At 37.8% G+C, this 21,278-nt stretch overlaps 1 pseudogene across 1 annotated transcript in view; it reads right to left on the bottom strand.

Annotated features, from left to right (window-relative positions):
- Window positions 1–11,746: 11,746 nt before the first annotated feature.
- Window positions 11,747–21,278, bottom strand: part of LOC118202040 (cytochrome P450 2J6-like) — a 51,986-nt pseudogene continuing 42,454 nt past the window's right edge. The window contains exon 6 of the transcript XR_015040185.1: window positions 11,747–11,986. The product of XR_015040185.1 is annotated as a cytochrome P450 2J6-like (transcript). The remainder of the gene's footprint in view (window positions 11,987–21,278) is intronic.

The raw sequence follows: 21,278 nt of genomic DNA, 5'->3' as shown, positions 1-21,278 counted from the left end.
AGGTTCTTTGTCCTTCCCGATATAAATTCCAAATTTCTGGACCGAGATGAAGAAGGCGAAAGTCTTTCTGTCTGCTGTTGTATATCGTCTTTGGATGTCATTCAAAGTCATACTGAATTACGTGATAAGCTTATTATTTTGCATGAGTATTAAGGCAACTGTATAATCAGATGCATCATTCCCATAAATAAACACGGATTTCCTCAGCATTGCCTTAAAAATAATACCCACTATCTTCCGAAGTGCAGTGGAATCTACATACTGTTCGATTGGCAATCTATGAAAAGAAAATACTTCGGATTTAGTAATAAACGCTGTTTTACTAACATCCATCAGGCGTCATTGCTGTGTGAAAGAAGCCGCAAAAGAGTTTTAAAGTGGCATGTATTTAGTAGATTGGCTGAATTACTGGTTAATAAAAGGTGTGAAATAAAGCACTTTTTCAGTTTCAGTAAACATTTGTGTGGCATTCTTCGAAATGTGAAGCCAAGCATTGTTAGGATAGTTAATCAGTTTAGGAAGCTTTGATTCGATTCTGCTTTTAAATTGCCATTTGGGAACTGTATTTTCCATAATTTAATATCTAGTTCGGTGGCAATAATTAACAGTGTAACAGTTAATTTTTTATTCCATCATACCTAAAACATTACGTTTTTGAGATGCAACCTCCTCTCGATGTAAAAACGGAGTTTCTTTTAGCTTAGCCCATGATTCTTTCATTCTGACGTTGTCGTATAGTACCCATTTCTTATTTCCAGTAATGAACCATTTGAAAAATGGAGCTCCTTTATTATTTAGTTTCAGCAAAGAATCACATGCCAAAACTCTACCAAGCATATTCTGCTCTGTTAAAGTATGTGGTACCCATACTTTGCAATTTACATGCCTGATTTCTCCAAATAATCGTATACTGTACTTGTCGGAATATTTATCTGGAATGTGGATTTTCAGCAGTAGCTGGAAATAATGATGTGGATAATAGATGATAACAATGTGGATTTCCAGCAATAGCTTTTTTTAATAGGCCATTGTTTGCAAGGGAGGGTCGTCCAGCGTGGGCATCGTCATCGAGACTGAATTTTCTGCACTTTGATATTTCAAACTATCTTCGAATTGTGTCATTAGAAATAGCACTTTGTCCATATACAGCACAAATATTTCGAGCAGTCTGACTAACAGGCTTTAATTTTCCAAAGTAAAAGTGCATAGTATGACGAAAATAAACTTTTGAGCTCTCCAATCGTAGAATTGAACAGAAACATAAATTATGCCACAAAAGAAATTAAAAAAGCTATTGCTAATTAAATTAGTAAGTTATTAGAAACTTATTTTCTTAGTTTACATTTTATATATACACACACACACATATATATACAATGGAAAAATTTATAAATGGCATGCAAAAATTTCAGTGAAAAATCATTTTAACGCTAGTTAGTCCTTAAATTCTGTTTGTTTGCCTATTAAGTCGGAAAATGACACATTGCACTTGAAACTGGGGTGAATAAACAAAAATAAAAAATAAATAAAATTCAATTCCGAATAAAAAAATATAATGGTGTTGTGTATAATAAAAAAAAATTAAGAAAATCAACTACTAAAATGAATTATTGGAAGAACCCTACATTTATAAAATGATATATGAGTATTGTAATTTCTTCGAAAATAATTTATGAAGTGTGCATAATTTCTTTAATTAGCTGTTTTATGTTTGGAATCTTTATTGTCGCTTCTTTCTTTCTGTTTTTCCGCCAGAATGCAAATTAATTTGCGTGTATTTAAGTGAGGGCTTGAGATTGCTAAGATAGAGTGTATTTCGCCTCTTGAAGGCGATGTTATTAGGTTTCCTATTCTAAGATAGGAGTTCTTGTGTTCGGCTTTGCATTATTCTTACCGATAGTTAAATTGACGCCGGTGAAGTGCGAGTCAACTTCGCGATTAAATTACTCTGTGAAGCCTTTGGCTATTAATATTTAAATTTAGTTTTACATTTGAATTTCTATTTTGAGTTCTCACCACAAATGCTGGTGGATTTGTAAGCACCTGGTGTGCCTTCTGTTCATCTATTTTAGTTTAAAATAAAGGATCTTATACATTTTTCCAAGTCTCTGTTGCATTTACAGACATAGCGATACATCTATCAGAGGTCTGGTCACAGTGTACAATAGCGGCGAAAACCTTCAAATCTTGCAAGTTCTTAGAACAAGAAAAGAATGGTATTGCATACTAATAGATTTAAATAATTCACATTACACGCGAAAGAGAGAAAAAAATATCTATAATCATGTGCCCTGGCTTGAAAATCGTTCTCCGTTAATATCACATGATCACACACAAAGCTGTGTTAAAATCATATTATAATACATACGTAAGATAAAAAAATATAAAAGTCAAAATTACTAATTTTAATTTGGCTACTTCGCCTTCCTGGAATCTAAACTGCATCAATTCTGTTACTCAATGGCAACTCGTAGTGCAAGGCAGCTCTGTCCTGTTATTCAATGGCAGAGCTTAAAATTTTAACAAAGGAATCGAGTTTATAAGTACCCTTGTTACCACTATGCAGCCTCTTTTTTCTACTTCGCCTTCCTGCTGCTTAAGACTACGTTCAGACGGCGGCGTAAAGGGCATAGAGGCATAGTCATAAGAACATAAAGTAGAGAATTCCGTTCACACTTTGCAAGAACGGGGTGTAAGCCGTGGCCAATGAGAGAAGCTAAATTTGCGCATGCGTGGATGTGTCTACAACTTTCCAGCGCTGTTCTCCTGCTCGATTAATTTCCCGCGTTCGCTCTGCTTGTTTTGTGACAGCGAAATCTTCTGTAAAACGCCGCTTCGTGTTAGCTTCACTCTGATTGATCGACGCTTATCCCAAACTCTTCGTAAAGTTGAAAACTTTGAACCCTATGCTACGAGCCCTAAACCAGATTTTGTGACGTAGCACAGACTGGTTGCCTTGGCAACGGTGCTCGGCTTTAACCACTTATGCCCTTTACGCCCCCGTCTGAACGCAGCTTAAGGTGTCACTTAACTAGCCGTTGCTCTAGTGCTAGCTGTTGTTCTGTATTTTGGAAATGTAAGCTGTATAAAATTGTGCGATGCATCTCGCCAAGGCCAACTAGATATCTAGTTGGCCTTGATCTCGCCCCCATAAATGAGGCTGCGTGAATTTGTTTATATGTATCAAAGCTTGTTCTGTTTAGAAAAATAGAATTATATATTCAAATCAGCAGCCAAGGCTAAAAATGCTTTTTCTCCATTCTCTTATAATAAGCAATTGTTCAATTCAAATCCCCAGATCATCCACGGAAACTATTATATATGTGTGTGTGTGTAATGTGAAAAATTACCTAATTAATATCTTTTTGCAGTTCTTGTTTTAAAAGAAGGAGAAAATTATGATTTGTAATCTGAAAATATTAGTCTTAGAACTACTACCTTTTCGGATGCATTTTAAAATAATTTACATGGAAAGTTGGAAAAAAATGACAAACATCGGTGACTGTGTTAATATATTAATAACAAACATTATTTAAAAGACTTCTTCCCCCTACTCTATCCGAAGGTACATACACTAAAGGTCTTAGATTATTAGCATTTTCGTTAAGCGAAGATAGAGCAGAAATTTCTCCAAAACTCACTTTAAAGAAAATATTATTAACTATAGGCCATTTCTCGTTCCTCTGCAATAAAAAGCACTACGATTGCGCACCTCCTGGCAACCTCTGTCCTGTAACCTTGGAGGGATTGGCGCAAACACCCCTGGTGTAACACAGACCACAGAGTGTCACTGGTCGTCAATTTGCTACCCACCAGTTGCTCAGGCTGCCCGTCGCAGAGGAACAATACCCAGCGTACCCGGGCGTCACCATCGAGATAGATAAGGCCTGCGCTCTGAAACGAAACTGGCTTGTGACGTCACGGTTAAGGGACCCTCAGCAAACTTTTTGTTGGCTTTTATAAGTTGTAATTTTTTATTCATTATGTTTTAAGAATTGAATTTATGTTTACTTTTGACACCTGAAGCATCATCCCTTGTAATAATTACTAACACTAGTAATATAAAAATTGTCAGCAAAATTTATGATTATTTATTTTAATTGGAAACTAATTTTATATGAAATAACTGTCCTAAGGGGTTAAAAGCATAACACTTATTTCATTACATAATATGTAGAATATCAAATGCAGAGTAAATTTGATTCTTGAGTACTGTGTTCTTAAATTTAAATATCAATGTTTTTTGCAAATAATTAAATATCATTTTATCATGATGAAACTTAAATGCATATGTTTAGCTAATATAGCTTCTGTTCACTTTTATATATGTTATTATCATGCAATCAGTTTGTTTAAAATTTGTTATGCAATATAAATCTTTCTGAGAATGATAGAAAAGTTTCTAAAGTAATGTATGTAAGATTCATATTAAGGTAATTAAATTGCGAAACTGCAAAATGAAATTTTAAAAATATACAGTTATTGAAGAAGCAGTAGTAATTGAATTCATATGTAGACATACTTGTTTTCATTGTATTTCAATTCAATGCAATTTCAAAAACAATTTTTTTAATTATCTTTTAAATTACAATCTTTAATTTGAGTACGTGGCACCACCAAAAGCTATGTAAGTTAAGTTAAAAAAATTGCTTACATTATACAGAAAAGTTTTGAACATGATGTTAGGATTTATATTTTCTTTTCATGTGGATATTAATAGAAAAAATATTTTCAGAACAGAGGTAACGCTTATAGTTAAATAGGTATGATGTAAATATTTGCAAGAAATTTCAGTTTCTAAAAGTTTTTTAAGTATTTCGTATATTTTAAAAATATTTTCAAAAAATTGTGTATAACTTTATTTAAAAAACTTTTTTCCTGTCTTATTTGGAATTTTAATATTGATAGTCTTCAGAGCTATGTAATAAACATTATCTCAATTTAACTACAGATTCTGTCGAATAATTATGTAGCATTAAGAGGAAAACATTAACTGTAATACAGATTAACATACAATATGTAAGTAAGAAATAATTTTAAGACTAAACTATTTAGTAATTTATTACATTCAGAAAAATTTTCTGACTGATATAAGGCATTTAAATGTTAGTCTAAATATTAAGTAGTCTCTTGCTTTCGTTTGATGTTTTATAATCCTGCTACATTAATAAGATAGTTATAAAAAATATGCAATAATTATAGAATGAGAGATAACATGTGTTCCCACTGGCAAACATTTTGTTAAAGTAGTGGGTGAAACAAAAAAATTTGATGCGGTGATGAGAATCAACGAGAGACACAAAGACAGTGCAGAAAAATCAAAGTAAAAATTTTAGCTACTTAAATTTTAAAACCAATTTTTCTTCAAAGAAATGATTTGCTTTTAAAAGCACCACACCATTCTCAAATAATTTTGTTTTGAAAATAAATACTAACAAAAGAAAATGAAAATATTTCATATTCGTATAAGCTTTATAAAACATTATATTGCCGCTTGTAATTTTGTTTTAGACTGATTTTATAGTATTAGATACCAATTTCATAGAATAGGTTTAGAAAAATGGGTGTTTAGCAAGGAAGCTAAACTGCGCGAAGACCGGTCCCCTAGCAGTGACGTAGTAACTCAGCGCGCAGGCCTTATCTATCTCGATGGTGACGACCCGGGACGCTACCTCCGGGCTACTAGAGCCCTAAGCTCTAGATTCCGAGTATGGACGCGGACGAGGACGGTCGCTCGCTTTGCGAGCTCCCGCCGACACAGCCTTCAACTATGGAATTTTGTGATTCTTCACAGCAAAATGTGCAAAATACCAAATTGGATACTTCGCCTGTGCAATTGTGTACTACAGTGTGCAATTCGCAACCAGAGCAAATCACCCCTGCACCGGATGATGAACGGGGAAGACTTGTCAGTCAGTTTTACGAACTCAAACATCAGTTCGAATCAATTCAGAAGCAGAAAAACTTCATGAGACGAACACCGACTCCTGTGGATACTGCCAGCTACAATCAGCTTGACAATGCTGGTAAAGTACTTTTTCATAAGATCAACGAGATAGCGAACGTGTTAGAAGTTCCTATCTTTCACTTGCCTCCGACCAGAGATGAATTTCTGAAAATCATCGAGACTGAGCGGTTAGCCAAAATGGCCGCTACAGCCGTTGAAAATCCTCTCCCTCTCCAAACGGAGGCGAAAACGACCCACGAGATCCGAGGAAAACCTGTTTCTGCCCGTAAGCGCAAGACGCAAACAGTGGACTCTGAGGGGTTTATTACTCCCGCCACCAGAAAAATGGGAAAACCTCCCATAATTGATTTAACTGTGGATAGTAACAGTAACCAAAATACTATTCAAAATTCAAATACTCCTATTTCAAATTCTTACTTAGCTAGTACTAATATTACTAGAAGAAACAGTAAAAATAAGTATGAAGCTATTAAAGAATGGCTCATCAACGGCGGTGACCCCGTCAAGGAGCAAACCCCCGAGGGAGAAACCAGTTCCGAGCAGGCACGGAGCGTTCCCCCCCTCCACCACAGCCTCAAAATCAAATCCCGGCTATTCATATGAGGAGTAGCAAGAACTGGAAGACCCAGGTGTCTTTCTTAAGAGAAATTGCCCCAAACCTTAAGAGTACTCTCACTGGACCATATTTAAAAATTTCTGTACAGACTGAACTGGAGTTCAGGGAGGTCACACGTTGGATGAAGCAAGCCGGCATCCAATTCAAAACTTTTGATCTTAAACAGGACCGGCCAGTCAAAATTGTAGTCAGAGGCCTCCCTGTGGAAACTGATGTCGAGGACGTCAAAGAGGAAATCGAGTCACTGGGATTTAAAGTGCATCGCTGCGTTCGGCTTTACCAGCCAGGCTCCAGACATCCTATGCCACTTGTTTATGTACAAGTCATCCCACACCCTTTCCTCGACCAACTGTTTGCCGTCACTGACATGTGGGGCACAGAGGTCAGCATTGAGCGTTATCGCGGCCGAAAGGGCCCTACTCAATGCTTTAGGTGCCAGGGATTTTTCCATTCTTCGCAACTCTGCACTTTGCCAATCCGTTGTGTGAGATGCTCTGGACCCCACTGGGCACGTGAGTGCACCAAGGGGCTTGATGTACCTGCAACTTGCTGCAACTGTGGTGGAAGTCATCCAGCCTCATATAAATCTTGTCCTCGACACCCAGCTAATAAGCGGTCTCGTGGAAAGAAAACCACGCTTAAAAATAGGGAAGCTGCTCAGACAGCCCCCCTCAAGGTTCTTCTAAGCCCAAAGCACAAGCTACTAAAGCACGTCCCATGCCTGCTCCCCCTAACGACGTCAACTCACCGTCGTATGCAACGGCGGTGAAGAACGCCACCGGGCACGGATTCAGAGCTCAGAATCCAAGACTGCCGGCCGCAGAAAAACCTGTAGCCCCAGCAGTATTAACCTCAGCAGAGTGTGCAAATGATTCCGAAGATGTCTTCGCATCCACACTAAAATGCTTGATTGAAATCTCCCGTGACCCTACGGTAGACAAGCATATTCTGCTCCAAGCCTTCAAAAGAGCTATGCCAAAGCTTAGGCAGGCAGACGCTCTGATGAGGGCCTTTTACTTATATGAAAGCTATATCGAGCTTTCAAATTAATTTCGACCTTCATTAGACCCATGTCTTCTGTTTTTCAGCCAGGAATCTTTTTAAACGGCCTAATATTCAATTGTGTCAGAAAAAGTTCATTTACCAACTCTGAACTAACCATTGGCTCCTGGAATGCCAATGGACTTCAAAACAAGATCCATGAAGTAAGAGACTTTGTGGTAGAACACGATCTTGACGTGTTTTTAGTCCAAGAGACTCATCTAAACTCAGGGAATACTCCCAAAATTGGGAATTATGACATTTACTCGACGGACAGGGTGTCACAAGGCAGAAATCCGAGTGGTGGCACTTGTATTTATGTGAAACATTCGATCAAACATCACATAATACCGTCCCCTGATTTAAATACTTTGGAAGCGACTATTATCCAAATTTTCCTTCAAAATTCTCCCCCACTCACAATTGTTTCAGCTTACTTACCTCCACAATCAACTGCACGTGGAAGGCCTTCTTTCCCTGTCAGTGATTTTGACAAACTTTTGAATATTTCAAATCACCTGATCATTGCTGGCGATCTAAATTCACGTCATACCGCATGGTTTTGCCCTAACAGGAACAGGTATGGCATTAGTCTAAATTCATGGTGCCAGAGTAACCATGTACAGATCATAGCTCCTACCCTCCCGACTTACTACCCTGTAAGAGGGTCCCCTGCAGTACTCGATCTGGCTGCTTTCTATAATATTTTCTTTAGGCATGAAATTGAAGTGATACAAGACTTAGACTCTGATCACTATCCTATTTTGATAACCTTAGATGTTCAAAATCGTTACTCAAAATTACAGGAGCGAGTCTCAACAAATTGGGACGATTTTCGATTTATTTTGGAAAACACTGCACTCCCTCCCATACAAATTTCCAGCAATGCGGACTTTGACAGGCAGATTAAAAATCTGGAGTCTTTACTTAAAGAAGCGAGAGCTGCGGCTTCAAAACCTGTTCAGCACCCTGGTGCTAGACTCCCACCTGAGACTAAATTCAAAATTAAGCAGCGGAACTACTTGCGAAGAATCTGGCAAAGGTCGCGCGATCCCAGTATCCGCGTCCAATTTCGCAAGATACAAAACGAGATAAGGACTGAAACCCGCTTATTAAAACAAGCGGAGTGGAAAAATTATATTGAGTCCCTAACGACTGAAAACAAATCGATTTGGCGTGCAGCCGCCCGATTACGCAAACATTACAAGCTCATTCCGCCCCTTGAAACGGCCGATGGCGCACAGATGGCCTACACAGACTCAGAAAAGGCCGAAGCTATTGCTGACAGCCTTGCTCTCAATTCACACCAAACAACGACTCCTACTGTAACCGCCCGGTTACACAGGGGCGCATACATTCACGGGTTGAAGACTTTCTATCACAACCTTTCACGCCTGACCTCAGGCCAACTGATCCAACTGAAGTCATGGTTTACATTGATAAAATTAAACCTGACAAGGCCCCCGGCATAGATTCAATTTCGAATCGCATGATCAAAAACTTCCCCGTAATGTTTATTGTCTGGATTACGGTCCTTATTAATTTAATGCTCAGGAGAAGCTATTTTCCCGACTGTTGGAAAACTGCAGCTGTCGTGCCCATTCCAAAACCGGGACAAAATTTAAACTTACCCGTCAATTACAGACCAATTAGTCTGCTCTCGTCTCTCTCAAAAATCTACGAGTATGTCTTGCTTAATCGCCTGAATGAATTCTGTCGAGATCAAAATTTGATCATCCCGGAACAATTCGGCTTCCGACCTAAACACTCCACTGTACACCAGTTATTACGTGTAGTGGAATTCATTCATGAAGGCTTTCGCAAGCGAGAGAAAACTGGTATCGTCTATCTTGACGTAGCCAAAGCCTTTGATAGGGTTTGGCATGACGGACTTATCTACAAGCTCATGCGGCTTGGTTTCTCGGCTCATTTCATTAAAATTATTAACTCGTACTTGACCGGACGAAGTTTCCGTGTGCGAGTTAACCACGAATTCTCCACTCCCCGCCCAATCTATGCCGGCTGTCCACAGGGCAGTCTCGTCGCGCCTTCAGTTTTCAACCTCTACGTAAATGACATTCCTAAGGCCCCTAGTATCGATCTTGCTTTATATGCGGACGATACAGCCATCATCGCACAACATTCCAACACCTTCACGGTAATCTCTACACTACAGAGTTACCTTTCAGCCTTAGAACTCTGGCTCGGTTTGTATAAAATCAAAATCAATGTCGCAAAATGTGCTGCTACTCTGTTCATCCGAAGAAATATCCCCCGTTTAGATAACTTAATTCTCTTCGGTGAACCTATTCCCTGGGTTTCTTCATATAAATATCTTGGTGTATTACTTGATTCAAAATTAACTTGGCAACCTTACATTCAAAAAGTCATTGCGAATGCGACGGCTGTCAAATCCAATCTGCGTCCCTTCTTCGCTTTAAATAGCGACCTGTCAATTGACAACAAGATTTTGCTCTACAAGTCTATCATAAGGCCTGTTCTGACCTATGCATGCCCCATTTGGGGCCCATCAGCACTGACTAACAGAAAACATGTCCAAACTTTTCAATCTAAATTGCTTCGGCAAATACTCAAAGCTCCGTGGTATATAAGGAACGAAAAGATTCATAACGATCTCAAAATTATGCCCATTAATCGCTTTATACAGCGACTTTCGGAAAACTTTTTCAAAAATATTCAACATGTTGCAAATCCTGTGCTGCATATGCTACCTGTATATGATCCTGCAGTCGCCTCATCTAGGAAGAGACCGAGATCGGTTCTCAACCCGGACTATGCTGCAAACCCATTTAAACGGGCAAGGTATGCTCACACTGACATGCATGTGAATAATTACTTCTCGTTCCTTCCCCTTCCCGCCTCTCGAGTCTTGAATGCTTAAGTCATTGACCAGAGGAACCCCTCCTGCTTCTTTAAGAAGAAGCTTTACAGTCGCAGGCGACTGAACCTAACTTTTTAAATCTAAAGTCAATTGACTATTTCTCTACTTCAAAATAGCTCTTTCAGTTCTAAAAGGGCTTTTACTTGCTTTTAGCACCCCTTAAGAGGTGTCAATCATTTGGCCTTAAAGACCGCACTGAATAGCGGGCGGAAACGAAACTGCTCCCTCCGTCAGCTGACCAACTGACACAGCAATTTTTTTCGACGCGTAAGAGCGTTCCCCCCGTCCTTTCCCCTCCGCGAAGTTGACGTTCGCAAAGAAAGATCAAGTATCAAGGAAACACCTGCTTTTATTTTCTAGTCTTTAGCAAAAATTTTGTTTAAGATGACTGCCCCTATCAAATTTATTCTGGCTCTTATTTTGGCGCAAAATTAGACCTTCTGAGTTTTTTATTTGTTTTCAGTGTGAAGGCACTTATTCTTAAAAGCTTTTTTCGGCTTAACAAAAATTTTTACCTTATTAGAATATTCCCTCTTTTGATGATGACATTTTATTCTTCAGAGATGTGGAGGTAAAGGCGTTTATGCCTAAGAACTCCGTAACACGAACTTCCTTGATCCTTGATCCTTGATCCCTAAGCTCTAGGACTGCCAGACCCTGGGGTCGACCAATGAATGATCTTTCTGGGGCCTCCAGAACCATAGGTTCATAATCTGTATAGCCCCCGTAGCCGAGACTGAGGCAGTAGCTTCGCTGAATCTCTACGTCAAGCCCCGGGAGGGAAAATTATATTAAATCGAATTTCATGATACACACCTTCACCACCTTTATAATATTTGTGCTAAAGTTCGTAATTCTAGGTCTAGAATAGCATAACACGCACACAGAAAAAGAAAATTTTTTTAAATTTTGGTATTATTATTATTATTGTGGATATTATTTATCCTAACTTTAAAACTCTCTCAAATAAAATAATTTTTTAACTAAAATTCTATTAAATGGAATTTTTTGTAATAGTTACTTTACAAACTCAGCATTTAAATCTTCAAACTCATTCATAAGCACAAAATATGATATAAATATTTATATATATGAAATTCATTTAAAAGACGCAAATATTTACATTGTTCTAGGCGAAAAAAACAGCATATAATTAGATTATATAACCCAAATGAAATGTAAATTTTATTGCATAAAAGACATTCATAACTTATGAAAATTTGTTTCCAGAGTATTATTTATTTAGGTGAAGTATTCATTGTTACAGAAACGTTTTTGATAATCCATTCAGATTTTCCTTGTTCGTATTATATAAAACCTCTCAATGATTAATTCCTTGGAATAGCTCTTAGTGTTCCATTGCCATCTCCTGGTAGTAAAGTGAAATTTTGAAGCAAAGATGCAATGATAAGAAATACCTCCATCTGGGCAAGAGATTCTCCAATGCAAGATCGTTTGCCTGAAATAAAAAGTTAAAAGTTTATATTAAAGTTCTACCAAATATGTTGAAAGTCTGAAATGGTTAGCGCATTCTAATGTTTTCAGATTACATGAATCCATCAGGGACAAACTCAATGCAAGGTCAAAGAGCACTTGCATAATGTGCTTTTCCTAATGAAGCTGGCAAATTATCAGTACAGATTTCCAAAAACTATTTGCAGAAAGAAGCATACTTCCGATACAATATGAGAGGTAGCAGTAACAATATCAGATTTTTACGAAAGGGAAACGACACTATTCCCTGAATATAAAACATTTTTAAATCAACTGAGAAGAAAGATGAATAGCAAAGCGGCAGATTCTGTATGTTCTACTTCTAAAAAATTTCGGAAGGGCTCGTCAACTTCACTGAAATAGAAAGATATACACTGAAGTGACAAAAGTCATGGGATAGCAATATGCAAATATACAGATGGCAGTAGTATCGCGTAGAAAATGTATAAATGCGAAGTGCTTTGGCAGGGCTTTCATTTGTGTTCAAGTTATTCATGTGAAGAAGCTTTGACGTGATTATGGCCACATGACGAGAATTAACAGACTTTGAACGCGGAATGGTAGTTGGAGCTAGACGCATGGGTCATTCCATTTCGGATATCGTTAGGGAATTCAACATTCCGAGATCCACAGTGTCAAGAGTGTGCCGAGAGTATCTAATTTCAGGCATAACATCCCACCATGGACAGCGCAGTGGCCGACCACCTGCACTTAATGACCGAGATTAGTTACGTCTGCTTAGAGTTGTCAGTGTTCACAGACAAGCAACACTACGTCAAATAACCGCAGAAATCAATGTCGGACGTACGAGGGACGTGTCCGATAGAACAGTGCGGCGAAATTTGTCTTCCTTGGGCTATGCCAGCAGAAGACCGACTCGAGTGCCTTTACTGACAGCACTACATCGCCTGCAGCGACTCTCGTGGGCTCGTGAGCATATCGGTTGGTCCCTAAACGAATGGAAAACCGTGGCTTGGTCAGATGAGTCACGATTTCAGTTGGTAAGAGCTGATGGTAGGGTTCGAGTGTGGCGCAGACCCCACGAAGCCATGGACCTAAGTTGTCATCAAGACACTGTTCAAGCTGGTGGTGGTTCCATAATGGTCTGGGCTGTTTTTACATGGCATGGACTCGGTCCTCTGGTGCAACTGAACCGATCATTGACTGGAAATGGATACCTTCAGCTACTTGGAGATCACTTGCAGCCATTCATGGACTTCACGTACTCAAACAACGATGGGATTTTTATGGATGACAATGCGCCATGTCACCGGGCCACAATTGTTCGCGATTTGTCAGAAGAACATTCTGGACAATTCCAGCGAATGATCTGGCTACCTAGATCGCCCGACATGAATCCTATCGAACATTTATGGGACATCATCGAGAGGTCAGTTCGTGCCCAAAACCCTGCACCGTCAACACTTTCACAATTATGGACGTCTATAGAGGCAGCATGGCTCAATATTCCTGCAGGAGACTTCCAACGACTTGTTGAGTCCATGCCACGTCGAATTGCTGCACTTCGCCGGGCAAAAGGAGGACCGACAAAATATTAGGAGGTATCCCATGACTTTTGTCACTTCAGTGTACATTTTGGACAAAACTGTGTTGAAACAGATGCTGAGTAGAATATTCACGTTAAAGTCCAAAAACATACGGATTTTAATAGATCCATTGATTTATTTTGTTAAAGTAAGAATAATCAGTAACCTTATTTGTCCGATGAATAGGCACTTCGATAATTTTATCATTGAAGGAACAGATTTTCAATACAGATATTCCTCGACTAGAATCAAATTATTTTTTGATAAAGTCATTACAAGTTGAAATGTCAAACATAGACAATAAATACCACACACGTAATGTACCGAGCATCATAACCTATCCGAGACAAAATTAAATATGCTTTGAAGACTTTTAGATAACCGGTTTGTCATAATCATTCAACAACAAGCTTATAATAAAATTTTGAAAATATCATTCAATTTACTGACTATCATGTTGATTGTAAAAATCAGTTTATTTGTACCGGCATTTTGAAATGTACGAAGGAACACCAGTTACCAGTTTTCCTTCAACGAATACAAAATCGATTGCTAATTCATTATTTTATTAAAAATATGATTTCAGAAAAATTTTCTATTTTCTGATAACAGTTTAATCATTAGTAATTAATAAGATGCTATTAAAAATTTGCCATAGATACTGAAATGCTAATCAACGTACTAGGCTTGTCATATATGTTCGTAGGTTTGGAGTGACATAGGCGTATCCCATGAAAGACAGAATCTCTGGATTAGTCCAAACATATAAACTATTGCCAGTAATGAGAGCTGTTAACAGTAGATAAGACGAAGAATTTCGTAATCTTCTGAGGAGAATAAAATTAGCTGGTAGTAAGGCTATGATGGTTTTACATCCGTTGATCACCGTTATTCCTATCAGGAAACAAGGCAAAGAAGCAAGCTCTCTTCAGAGTTATACACCTATAGCACTTACCAGTGTGACTTGTAAACTAATGGAAAAAATGATTCTTGCAAGACTTCATTGCTTTATGGATCTCAATCATCTGTTACCACCTGAACAATATGGTTTTAGAAAAGGGTATAATACCACGGATCAAATGCTTTATTTTTGCCAAAAGATCAGGGACGCCCAAAACCTGACATTCCGTGGCATTCTTACTGGACTTATGTAAGGCCTTTGATACTGCCTGGAAAGACAAACTTATTTTTAAAATCAACGACACTTTCAACATTTAGAGTTCTGCCTTGGTTTGGATAGCTGTTTTTCTGCACTAGAGATCCATTAGAGTTAAATTTAATAAGACTTACTCGGATCCTTTTAGATTGGGACAGGGCGTTCCTCAGGGATCAGTCTTAACCCCTTCGAGCCGGGTAGCGAAAATGCGCGCTTATCGCGGAGGCCGGCAGTGTCTTCCGCGAGCGTCTCTCCAGGGCCGGGGGCTTTTTTGCTACTAAGCCTAAATCCATGAAATTTCCGAAGTATCAACGCATTGTTTAATAATGCTCTATAGAGTATTTAAACGGCCTATGCTTTATAGATATTTTTATATATATACTTTAATTACCTTATTTCTTGTTTAAATGCATATTTTACACATTTTATTTTAATTACTCACCATTTTATGACTTTTAACATTATACATCTGAAAACTAAATATATTACTTAAAATTCTCTTTTCGTATGAAAAATTTGAAAACGGGGATCTACACACTGTCCTACGTTACATTCCTTGAACTCGTAATAACTCATTTGCCGTTTTGGAGGATTTTTCCGGGAATGTGAACAAACGAAGCATCGTCGTCTCATTTTCTTATCAGTCTCTTCTGAACAAAGTTTTGGAAAATGTCTTTCAGTTAATCTTTCAGAATCAATATCAGAATATCATAATTTCAGAATCAATATCTGAAATATTTTGCATCATTTCTGCTATTTCATGCTGTGTTAAACATTTTCGACGCTTCGACATTGAAACGGTAAAAACAGAAAGAATTCATGTCTAACAAGATCTAATTATTTTCTAAAAACTGAACTGTAAACCGAAATACTCAACGCTTTAGCGCATATAAAACTTCCACTTACAATAAACAACTACCACGTGCGAATAAAGTGCGATTTAAAGAGACGTCATAAATCACGCCATTCGGAAACATTTAGTTCCCCGTTTGTTTATATAATCAAAAACACGTGTATGTGAGTCATGCTTCTCTCATTTCGAGTAGAAAGTCTAATGTACATGTATCTGAATCCATATGGGCATACAGGGCCATCTTGTGGCAGAAATTATAGTTTGAAAAACGTTCCAAGGTACTGGCACAAATACGTGACAGTCGGTAGAGAATGCAACAATGCTCTGGCACGCCTGCGTGTCGGTGATAAGTGATAAGTGACGGTGGACGTGGGCACTGTCCCTTTGCCGTAAAGATTAATCAGTGCAGCACCACGTCCACCCTTATCTAAAGTTGGCTAGAGATTGCATATAGGTACATATAGAACATAATAATTATTCCTGTAATTACGCAAATGAACTTGGGAGAGCTTTCATGCAGGGCTAGTACATATGCACTACATGTGTGCAGAAGGCGGTTGCAACTAAATTACTTCAGTGCACGTATAAATAGTGCTGTGCATATACATATTTACATAATTATGACATTGCATGTCTTATATAGACACTATGCGATACGGCATTGACATTATATATGAGGTATGAGATAATAGTGGTATTACATTACCATTATTGACATTACGTTTACGAATTACATTATGCAGATTCAACTCTGTAGACACATTGTCAGGAGCAACATTGCATATATTTGCTCTTGCTTTTATGTGATTGAACTTCAGGATGGCGTACAGGCAGACCTGATATATAGACATTATAGGTGCTCAAGGCAGAGGTCCTGCTGTACCTGTGAGATTTTTGTACAGGCACATAGATGCTTATTTATGACAGTGTTTGTATATAATGCGGTACTGTAAGTATTTTCTATATTATGTTACGTAATTCAATACAACATTGCATATGACTTTACATTACTATTCAGAAATGACGTTACACCTGCGTTACGTGGTATTACATTTACAGTTTGTGCAGCGTTCGGATTCAGCAGTGTTTTTATTATGTCCAACGTGACATTAGATTTTGATACATATTGAGCAATATAATTGCTCTGGCAGTTATGCAAATGAGGTTAGGATGTCTGACATGGCGGGGCATGTGAGTATACATTTCTACTGTTCATAGGAGCATCTTGCTATGTCACTGCGGTATGCGCAGACTGTACTGTACATATGCTTTTGCATACATATTCTAAGATATTGTCCTTTGACTGTTCAGTACATCCGATGCGACATTTACATTTAAATACACGTATTTAAAGCAGTTAGGTTGTGCAGCCACTTATGGGATGGGCATGGGATGGGCACCTGCGTGTCGGTGGGTAGATAAGTGTGTTCGTTGCTGGCACGTATACGTGACAGTCGGCGCTACTCTATTCTCCGTCTTTTTGGCCGGTGTAAAGAAAAGGAAACCCAAATTTGTCGATATTGCTATCTTTGCTGACGATATTGTTCTTTGGTATTTAAGCGCAGATGCGAGTAACATCGAAACGATCCTTAACACCAATTTGATAGCATTCTCTGAGTTTGCAACAGAACATAAATTGACTTTCAATCCAGCAATCTAAATCAATAGTGACCTTTTTTACTACTAATAAACACCTGTATAACTAGAAACCAAAGTTGTATTTCGAAGCTCACGTATGAAAAACATCCCAAATACCTAGGATTAATCCTTGATCCTGAATTTAATAGCAACAGACATATAGACTATTTGATTTCGAACGTCCGTAAGCGCCTAAACATCCTTCAATATGTAGCTGGCAGAGATTGGGGAGCGGAATCAAACACTCTTAGAACCACATATATTGCGCTAATAAGACCTATTCTAGAATATGGCTACCCAATTTATTCCCTACGCGTCTGAAACCAATCTTCAGAAATTAGAATGTGTAGAACTGAGTGCCGCTCTAATTATTCTTGGACTCAGAAATATCTGCCCTTCTGGTACAGCCTTGTTCGAGACCAACTTACAGCCACTGCATATTAGAAGAAGAGCCAATTTAGTTAAGTATTTCAATAAAATATACAGCTACGGCCCTCAACATCGTACTTCGTTGTATCTCCATACTTGGCACAATAATCAAAGACTCAAAAAATACACCCATTTTAGCTTGGCAGAAACTCAGAACCTGATCTCTCGGGAGGTTGTACTTCTATCTCTAAGATCCTTTATTGATCTCTCAGTAGGACTACCGAGAGTTTTCTTCCATTTTGATCTGAAATCCACTGCAAACAAGCAAACTCACCATGAAGACCTTCTCAGGCAACTGGCTCTGGAAATTATTAGTTGCATTCCTAAAGATGCAATGCAGGTCTATACTGATGGTAGTCGTAAAGAAGATCGTACTGGCAGTGGTATCTGTATTAAGACCCCTCACTTTGAAACTACAGTAAAGCAACGCAACCCTGACACTTGCTCTGTCTTCAGGAGCGAGTTAATTGCGATTAATGTGGTGCTTGATATCATCTTGGCATATGATTGTGATTTTGGGGCACTATGGATTTTATAGGACAGCCGCAGTGCACTACAACATCGTGATGGCTGGTCGTCGGCATGCGATGAAACCAGCATATCTATTCTGCTCAAATTAAAGTTCAACAACTAAATTCTCTCACCCACTACGTCCCCTTCCAGTGGATCCCATCACATGTTAATATTAGTGGTAATGAGGTCGCTGATAGACTCACAAAACTGGGTAGTGAAAATGAAACGGTCACTGGCTCCTCACTTACCAAGAACTTTACTCAAATGAAAGATCTAAACTTAATATAATATGACGTGTTCCACCTACGCGCCAATGGTACACAGGAACATCCCCGGATTCCCTACTGGAAATGAAATGTGACCGTGGCTCCCAGACTGCTCTGACTAAACTAACAAGAGGCCACCTTAAATGTCTTTCCTTAGATAGTGGCAGAAAAATCCACCCCGCTTGTAAAAAATGCTGTGACCATCCAGCTTCACCGGATCACATACTTGCTGCATCGGACTTTCTAAGGACTTAACATCCGATTCCCTCGCTCGATTTATTGATGTTTTGACGGTCAACAACCTTCTGGAGCTGACCTGACATATGTCAGATCTTTCAACGATAAGCAACAACACAACAACATATGCTGATGATTGAATAACCAATGTCTTTCAATGCTTGATACATTGATATGCATTTAATTATAAAACACATTACTTTGGCACAAATATATTTAATATCAATAAAATCATATGTAAATTTCTATTATATTTAAGGATATTTCTGTGGCATGTGATGAACACTATGCTTGATCAAAATTTGCCAAATGCATTTAAGTCTTAGTTCACGCATTCAAGTATGGAATAACGGAAACAAATCTTGAAGCATAATCTTCATAGTCACTCGAACACGGGAATGTTTAGATATATCAGATCGATAGGACGTTGTAATCTTAGTATACCTGTAAGCAGCTATTGCTGAAAGTTGAAGAGAAGTCTCAAATTAAGTTTATTTTCATTTTAATTGTAATATCCAAAAATCGTGGTTCATATTAGAATTAGAAGATTATTAAGTTTATATTAGATTTTAACTTTGAATTACCTTATGACTTGTGTACTAGTGATTAAGTAGTATCAGAGATGATAACTCATCAGTCACCGTACGTGATTTCTGCGGACAGCCGTTAAGTTCAAAGACAAGCAATGCAAGTTTGGCACCACAAAAATTTTAAAAGCTGACAGAGAACATTTCCGCCAAGTTCGCTGTCTCAAGGAAATGCGTAATGTAGTACTGCGCTTGACTACTACGCTTGACAGGTCTAGATGCTCGGAGTTCCGAATATTTCCAAATCTACTCTCTTCCGTCGTGAATATACCTATGCCATTATAAGTCTAAACATTGGGACGATAAGACTGATATGTAGATTAACTCTTCAGTAGCTTGTATTTTGAAGTATTTTGAACGAGCATCATTTTTATAACACATAACTGAAATATCTTCAGATACGAGAGGAAGATTTTAATATCTGCTACGATATTTGCATTAAGTAATGCATTCCATAATTCATTTACATTCGATGGCATATTATAGGTAACTACTGTGCATTAGTGCACATCTGAATGCTAATTATAATAATTAAATGATGCTGTATGATTTTTATAACTAAATATTTTCTTCTCTCTGTTTTCATAACAAGTGAGATTTTTTAACTAATCACCCGCTAGTGGGCTGCGCAATCTCTTTCATTTGATTTGGCATGTCTTACTTACTTAAAGAATTAAATTCGAAATAAGGGTTGAGTTCTAGCTTACTTTGCACAGCGCGTGTTAATTCACATAACCGCCACTACTGCTGTAGCATATTACAGCGTTTCCCAAAGTATGGGTTGCGACCCGGCACCGGGTGGCAGAAAAATTCAGCTGGGTTCGTGGCAAAAATTGTAAAAACATAAAAAATCTATGACATTTTGCTCTAAATTTAATATTTTTCGAAACGTTTTCAAGTATTGCAGCTGGCAAGCCTTTACCACCGTTTCCTAGCGGACCATTTAAATTCGGATGCTCTGATTGGCTGATTTTGATTCGTCATTCAATGCCTTCTCTGGTACATGCGCCGTAAACTCACGTGTATCAAAACAAGGTTATGCTTGAATTTTTGTTACCTATTTTATTTGACAATAATTATTATTACCTATTATTAATAGCAACTTCATATTGGTAAGTAATAAAAATACTTTTTCTCATAAATCATTAATAAACAAATTCTGTTTATTAAAGCTTTCAACCTTTTTTAAAATGGATAAATGGTTAATCAAGAAAACCACAGATTTAAATGATGATGATCAACCGAGCACGAGCAAAGCTGGACATCATGATCGTGAAGAAACTGTGCCTGAAGCACCTAAAGCAGATATACAGCGCCAAAAATAACAAGCGTAAAGCTACTTGCACTCGCAACTATTGTGACGAATATTTACGCTTTGGGTTCATTGCCGGCGGCAGTCAGAATAATTTGCCGCTATGTGTTATTTGCAATGAGCAACTTTCAAATGAAAGTATAAAACACTCAAAGTTGAAACGGCATTTAAACACACTCCATTCTGAGTACTCAGATAAGCCGATTAACTTTTTTACTGATAAGAAAAAGGAATTGATTGCTGCTAAAAAAAAAAATGAAAAACACACTCTTACCTCACCAGTCAAATAAAAACCTCTCTTTGACATCTTTTTTTTTTGAAATTTCCAAATTAATAGCTGAAACTGGGTATCCTCTTAGTGCTGGAGAAAAATTAATACTTCCCGCTTTGAAAATTGTCTCAAATAATTTATGCGGAATAAAAAAAAATGCTTTTTTTTTTTTCGGCGATACCATTATCAAATAATACAGTTAAACGGAGAATTGATGATTGCGCGAAACATATAGAAGAAGAACTAGTTGCTCAAGTAAAAAAGAGCAAGTTTTTTTTCCTTACAAATAGATGAAAGCACAGATATCAATGATAATGCATATCTAATGTATTTTATCAGATATATTGATGAAGACACTATACAAGGAAATTTTTTGTTTTGTAAAAGGTTACCGACAAGTACGACCTCAGATGAAATTTTTAAGGCTACTAATGATTTTGCCACTAGT

The sequence above is a fragment of the Stegodyphus dumicola genome, chromosome 3, assembly GCF_044657685.1.
Source record: "Stegodyphus dumicola isolate Sdum_Otavi_A_Nest chromosome 3, ASM4465768v1".
Classification (NCBI taxonomy): Eukaryota; Metazoa; Arthropoda; class Arachnida; order Araneae; family Eresidae; genus Stegodyphus; species Stegodyphus dumicola.
The sequence above is the reverse complement of the archived record's forward strand: the minus strand, read 5'-3'. Positions and strand labels throughout refer to the sequence as shown.